The sequence below is a fragment of the Dama dama genome, chromosome 7 (assembly GCF_033118175.1).
Source record: "Dama dama isolate Ldn47 chromosome 7, ASM3311817v1, whole genome shotgun sequence".
NCBI lineage: Eukaryota > Metazoa > Chordata > Mammalia > Artiodactyla > Cervidae > Dama > Dama dama.
The window spans coordinates 52256997-52263934 of NC_083687.1; the positions used below are offsets into that span (position 1 = coordinate 52256997).

Below are 6938 nucleotides of genomic sequence, written 5' to 3' on the forward strand. Positions count from 1 at the left end.
GAGCCCCGTTCCTGCTCTTCTGAAACTAATTAAAAAACGTGTCACAAACCTGACTTTTTGGTATTTAGAGAAAGGAAACAGAGGTGGGATGAAAACAAATGAAACGTTTTTAGGGAAGAATTGACTTTCCTAAAAGTTGACAAGACTGGAATTTCTAATTCATCTGCATAAGAACTGCTTCAAACTTAACCGAAAGGCAACCACCTAAGGCATGTCTGAGTCTCTTCTTGTGAGATGATTTTACAAAAAGGAATGGATCACAGAGAGCTTGTTCTCTCGCCCAGTCGTGTCCAGTGAGTCAGTTCTTTGCATCAGGTGGGCAACGCATTGGAGCTTCAGCATCAGTCCTTCCAATGAATATTCAGGACAGATTTCCTTTTAGATCGATTAGTTGGATCTCCTTGCAGTCCAAGGGACTCTCAGGAGTCTTCTCCAGCACCACAGAGAACTATCAGTATATAAAAGATAGTATAAAAATGAACAGCAAAGGAAATATTTTTTCAGTTGATACTGGATTTAAAGTATGTGTTGCAACCTCCCTGCAATTGTAAAGAGGACTGAAACCTGATTTTCTGATTAGAAGAGGTAAGCAAAAAAGTTGAGAAAGAATCTTTACCCTTTGGCCGTCATGCAGTTTGAATTGTAGGATCACGAACTTTTATATAACCTTTTAATTATTGCCCAGAGCAAACAGCCCCTGAACTTCACAAAAGCAGGTAGTTTGAGAAGAGTTTTTCAGAGCCTAGAGAGAAATTTCCTCATTCCGCCTTAAGTTTTATTAGCTTAACCAATAGAAGGCCGATTAAAAAGAGAAAAACAGGACTGTGAACATGTGCAGGTCTCATACACACGGAGTACCTAGTGATGAGCGGGGGCTTGGATAGCAACTTAGCAGAAAACACAACCGGTTTGAAGGGAAGCGACAGGACAAAGGAAAAGGACCTTGCGTTTTTAGGGAGGCAAACTGGGTTAAGGCAAATATATGGGAAACTAACGGGGGACAAACTTGGTGTATTAAAAAGCAGAGACATCACTTTGCCGACAAAGGTCCGTCTAGTCAAAGCTATGGTTTTTCCAGTAGTCATATATGATTGTGAAAATTGGACTGTAAAGAAGGCTGAGTGCTGGAGAATCAATCCTTTTGTCTGTGGTGTTGGAGAAGACTCTTGAGAGTCCCTTGGACTGCAAGGAGATCAAACCAGTCAATCCTAAAGTTAATCAATCCTGAATATTAATTGGAAGGACTGATGCTGAAACTTAAGCTCCAGTACTTTGGCCACCTGATAGAGCCAACTCATTGGAAAAGACTCCGATGCTGGGAAGGCTTGAGGGCAGGAAGGGAAGAGGGCAATAGAGAATGAGATGGTTGAATGGCATCACTGACTTAATGGACATGAGTCTGAGCAAACTCCGGGGGATAGTGAAGGACAGGGAAGCCCAGCGTGCTGCCGTCATGGGGTCATAGAGAATCAGACACGACTGAGCGACTGAACAACAACAAAGGAGAGACAAGAACTAGTTAAGTATATTACGTAGCTTTCTCCGGTGCCGCCTCTGGGCCGATCAGGGTCTAGGGTTCCCTCCAGCGATTAACTTCTGCTCTTCCTCGTAGATGGGATGGGGGACACCTTTGCAAATTTATGTCCTGTAAGGGGAAAGCAGAGAGCTTTTCTTGTATCTGCTTAATTGCCTTCAGCTCAGTATAAGCTGTGGACTTCCTAGGTGGCCTAGTGGTAAAAGATATGCCGGACGATACAAGAGAACTTGGGTTCAATCATTGGGTCAGGAAGATCCCCTGGAGAAGGAAACGGCAACCCTCTCCAGTATTCTTGCCTAGGAAATCCCATGGACAGAGGAACCTGGTGGGCTGCAGTCCGTGGGGTCGCAGAGTCAGACACGACTGAGCGACTAAACAGTGACAGTACAGTCCTTAGGCCAAAGGGACACAGTCTGGTGTGGCATGTTCCGCTGCTGGTCAGGTTCTAGAGCTGTCCTCAAAATGAGTTTTGAAGGAAAGTATTTCTAAATATGGAAACAGTACACTACAATAATTTTAAACATTTGTAGAAATAAATGGACATGTGGTCACCTTTAACACAAAATATTGTGAAATAGTAACAACAAACCAGGCAACATCTGTGAAGCTTCTTGAATCTTTTAATAAATGTAAAGCTTAAAACTTAATTTTTTAAAAACTAATACACACTTATTGTGAAAAATCTACTCAGATTCTCACTTAATATTTCCACACCCTCTTCCAGTCTTTTAAAATGCATTTTAAGACTCTGCTGTGTATATACATATAAATGTAATTCTGTATCTGCCTTTATTGTTACCTAATATATATTTTCAAAAGTTTATACTGTAATGGGAAAGCATTTATTGTGTAATACTGAGTAAAAGTTAGAAGGTACGAAGCTATATAGTGTAGTCCTGTCTTATTTTTATACAAGTGCTTTGTTCATATATATATATATATATTTAAAAGAAAAGAATCAGAAAAAGGAAAAAAAGAGAAGACAAAACCCTCCGTATCTCCATGTGTACACGTACTTTACTCCCGTGGTCTCATCCATGAATAAAATCGAGCCATTTGGATGGAATGCGAGGTGAAAATGGGCCGACTTGCCCTCGAATCTGGGCTTGAGTGGGCCGTGGTGTGACCTTGGGCAAGCTGCTGCCCTTCGCAGGCTCAGCTTCCGAACCTGAGGGGTTCCGACAATGCCTCCCAGCCTGTTGGGAGCGGTCAGCCATCCCAGGAACGTAAAGGGGTTTAGGACCTTGCCGGTCACCCTCTAAGCCCTCTATGACTCTGTTTTCCTGAACCCCAGCTCGTTCTGTCTGAAGTTCAAAGTTTTCTCCACTAGATGGTGATACTAGAAAAATAAAATGAATAAACCGTAGCAGCTTCCCTATCCAGATTTAAACTTTCTGTTTTAATCAACATAAAAACAAATAAGTTTAAACCCTGTTATAAGACTGTAGTGAATGAGGTCACGTAAAGCAATAAACCTTCGGCTTAAGCTTCCTCCTCGAGTCCCTGCCCGCTGTCTTGTTTTTAGCCGGCCTTGGCGTTCTCTCTCTCTGTCCTCCGGCCCCACGATCACGGTGCGGGTGACGGGCGTGTGTGTGGCTCCGCTCTCAGATTGGCCATCTGTTCAGTGGCCACAAGGAAAGTCTCAGTGGGGCTGGGGGTCCCGAGCGCTGCCGGGCAATAAGCCACCAGTGTTGTCGAGCGTCATCTTGCCCCTCACATTCACACCAAGGCATGTTGGATGTTCTGAGTTCAGTTAACCCCGCTGTGACGCACATGCCCGCCGTCTTTAGTCTGCATCCTAAAAGTCAGCCCCAGGGTCGTCCCTTCTCCTTCCTGCCACAGGGGTCCTCTCCCCTGACTTAGCCTCACCCGCCTTTCTTGTCCTGACTTTCCCCTGTGTCACTTCTCATTAAGTTTATTCCAATAAATTATATACTTCTTGCTGCTGTACTGAGACCGTCGAATTGTTCTATTTTATTACTGGTCTTACTGGTATAAAAGAAGGGACTTGACTTTTATTAATTTATTTGACTTTTATTAGTTTCAAGTGATTTTCAGTTGATACTTGTGATGCAAAAAGAATACATCTGAACTTTGAAATCAGTTTCTGGCACCGAGCTACAAAAATCCTTGGAATTTCCTGAGTGACAGGAGAGCCAGTGAGGTGACTCCTGGGATCCCGGGAGAACTTCGGGACAGGGCGGGTCACCAGAAAGGCCAGCCACACAACTCGAGGTTGGAACTGTGGGCCAGCCATCTCTGGGGACGGAGGGGCCCTGCATCTGTAGCATAGGACTGCTGGCCCCTGAGCCTGGAGTCTGAAATGGGTCATCCTTGCGGGGCACTCTGCCCTGACCCATGGGTTCTGATAAGAGCACTGGTGTCAAGAGAATTGATTTGCAGAATGATGCCTGCTTGGTGTCAGAACAATAATGTCCCTCTTGATTTCCAAAGCATCTATTCTTTTTCTTTCTGAATTGCACTGGTCAATACTAGTTATTATTACATTGTTGGAGAAAGCAGATCACTTTACCCTATAAAGTGAAAGGTGAATTGACGGAGGCAAAACTCCTACTTCAATCCCCGATTTTTTAAAACTTCCAGTCAAGTAGAGACTAGTTGTGTCTTGGTTACCATCTACTCTTCAGTTTAGCGCAGTCCTATTCCTCGTCCTTGAGTCTCCAGGCTGGTCTGACGCCTTGTCTGCCCTCACAGCAGACGCCTTGTAGTGCTGTAACCGGCCACTGCGTGTCTGTTTCCACTCCTGCCCTCAGCTTCCACCGTGCAGGACTGCGCAGGTCCCGAGCCCGACCTGTGGGGCGCCGGGTGTGTTTGAATGGGACAGAGAGTGAAAGCTACCAGGTCAAGGGCAGGCTTGACCCTCTGCCCCAAGGTTCACATCAGGAGTCGTTTCTTCCAGAAAGACCACCCAAACGGGGCTTTTAGTCATGGAAAGATTAGAGGAATACTTTCAGAGAACCCTTCCATGAAGAAAAAGGGCAGTGTTTTGGAGGTGGGAATAAGATGGTCTCCTAGGAGCAGTGGAGAACTGCAGCTGGGAAGAAAGACTGGCTTGTTCTGGGGAGAGCTGGGTTTTTCTTTTTTTTTTTTTTTTTAACATGTATGGAGCCATCGCACAGAAAATCTGATAACTATACAGACCCTGTCGGCAGGAACCATATGTTTTGATGTATGTGACTGCCTATGGTTGCACTGGAGAGCTGGGTTTTTAACTGAAGGGAGAATAGAATGTGGAGGGTGAGCCGTGATGTCTGTTTCCTTCTTGTCTCTTGAACTGAATTTGAAACCCTACAGGAAGAAGATCAGGACGGTTCAGGAGACGCTGTGCGTTCTGGCCACGAATCTGGGTCTGGAGGACCAGCTGTACTGCGGTGGAAGGAGGCCACCTCCCCCCGCTCTGCCCTGGCCCGGGGAGTGGGCGGCTCCCCACTCAGACCCTGGTACCCCCACCGTGGCCCCATCAGCAGTGCCAGTGCCCAGGTTTCTTCCAGGAGGGTCTTGACAGTGGCCTTCACCCAGCGGGGCAGCAGGGCCCTGCAGACTACATGAGGACTGCAGTCCACGGAGCTGCTGGCAGCACATTTCAGCGACCCTTGGAGGAATTTCCAGAAATATTAGTAAGTAGGGGGTTCACAGGGAGCTGCTAAGTGACTGGTTGGTAAAATGAGGCAAGTGTAAAGGAGGATCTCAGAGACGTTGTTAAGAAGGCATTAAAATTAATGTGAAGTTCAACAAATGATCCCATCAAAAGTGAGTAAGTGACAGAGAAAAAATGAACTTTGGCTTCTACTTATACCACAGGCAAAAATTAATTCAAGATGGACCACAGGCCCATATGTAAAAGCCAAAAGTCTGAAGCTTCTACAGGGAAACATGGAAGAATATCCTCATGGCTTTGGGGTACATGAAAGTTTGTTAGCGATGGTGTAAACAGCACTGCTCATTAAAAAATATATATATGAGTATATATATAAGTATATATTGAACTTAATTAAATTTTAAAACATCTACTTTTCAAAAGACATCTGTGGGAAAATGAAACCATAAGCCATAGCCTGAGAGAAAATATTTGTAATACATATATCTGCACTGGACTTATTTCGAGAGTATATAAAGAGAATTATTGTAACACAACAATAAGACAAAATACCCCTGTTTTTAAGTGCACAAAAGGTATAAAAGAATGCTTCACAAAGGAAGGCACATAGATAGAAAGGCACAGGAAACATGCACTTTAAAGCTACAATGAAATGCCACCGCAGTCCGTCTCCTGTGCTAAGGTGCTCAGTCGTGTCTGACTCTGTGTGGCCCCCTGGACTGTGGCCCACCAGGCTCCTCTGTCCATGGGATTCTCCAGGCAAGAAACTGGAGTGGATTGCCAGGCCCTCCTCCAGGGAATCTTCCTGGCCCAGGGATCAAACCACACTCCCTCTAGAATGCCTGAAAACTAAAAAGATTGACCACATTACATACTGTTAAAAGGGCAAATACACCCTTGCCCCATAATCCAGTAATTCTGTTCCCAGAGGATTTACCCAGGAGAGATAGAAACATACTCACCACAACTAGGGAGTAGCCCCTGCTTGCTGTAACTAGAGAGAGCCCTTGTGCAGCAAGGAAGACCCAGCGCAACAACAACAACAAAAAAACCTCATCCACCTGTACCTCTAAAGTGGGTGCAGGTTGTTTATGCAGTTTATATGAGGTTGACTAACCCCCCCAAGATCCTGTTTCCTGCCCGCGAGAATGACTGCAGCTCACAGAGCCATCAGCACCACACGCTGGCAGGGACGCAGAGCAGCCGCAACGCCCACACGCTGCTGGAGCATCGCCGCTGGAAGCCCAGAATGGGCTCTTGGAGAAGCTTGCCGATTTCTTATGAAACTAAACGCGCATCTGCTCTATGACCCATCAGTTGTACTCTTATGTATTTACTCCAAGGAAATGAAAACATATGTATAAATGTCTTGTAGAAGTGTGTTTATAGAAGCTTTATTTGCAATAGCAAAACAAACAAACAAAGACCTGGATACACTGTGAATATGCAGGTGATGGATGGACAGGTCGTGGTCCTTCATACTGTGAGATGCTACAGTGGACCAGAAAAGGAGGAACTGCAAACCACACGGGGTTCCCGTAAATGCCATGCAGAGGGAATGAAACCAGCTCAGAGGGCACAGGCAGTGAGTCCCTTGCAAGTTCAAGAGCAGGCAAGTCTAGGAAATCTGAGTCTTAGAAATCAGTGTCATTGAGACAAGAATTGACTGAAAGGGGGCATAACAGGAATGTTACGTCTACGGGTTGGGATGTGGTCTAATTAAGAACTAAGCACTGTTAGCAAATTTCTCCTCAATTAAAAAATTCAAGGGGTTTCCGTTTC

The 6938-nt window shown here is 45.2% G+C and overlaps 1 non-coding gene across 1 annotated transcript; it reads right to left on the bottom strand.

Moving 5' to 3' along the window:
* Positions 1–4655: 4655 nt before the first annotated feature.
* LOC133060054 (small Cajal body-specific RNA 14) lies at positions 4656–4771 on the bottom strand. Its single transcript, XR_009693719.1, has one exon. It is a non-coding gene; the product is annotated as a small Cajal body-specific RNA 14 (non-coding RNA).
* Between the last annotated feature and the right edge of the window lie 2167 nt (positions 4772–6938).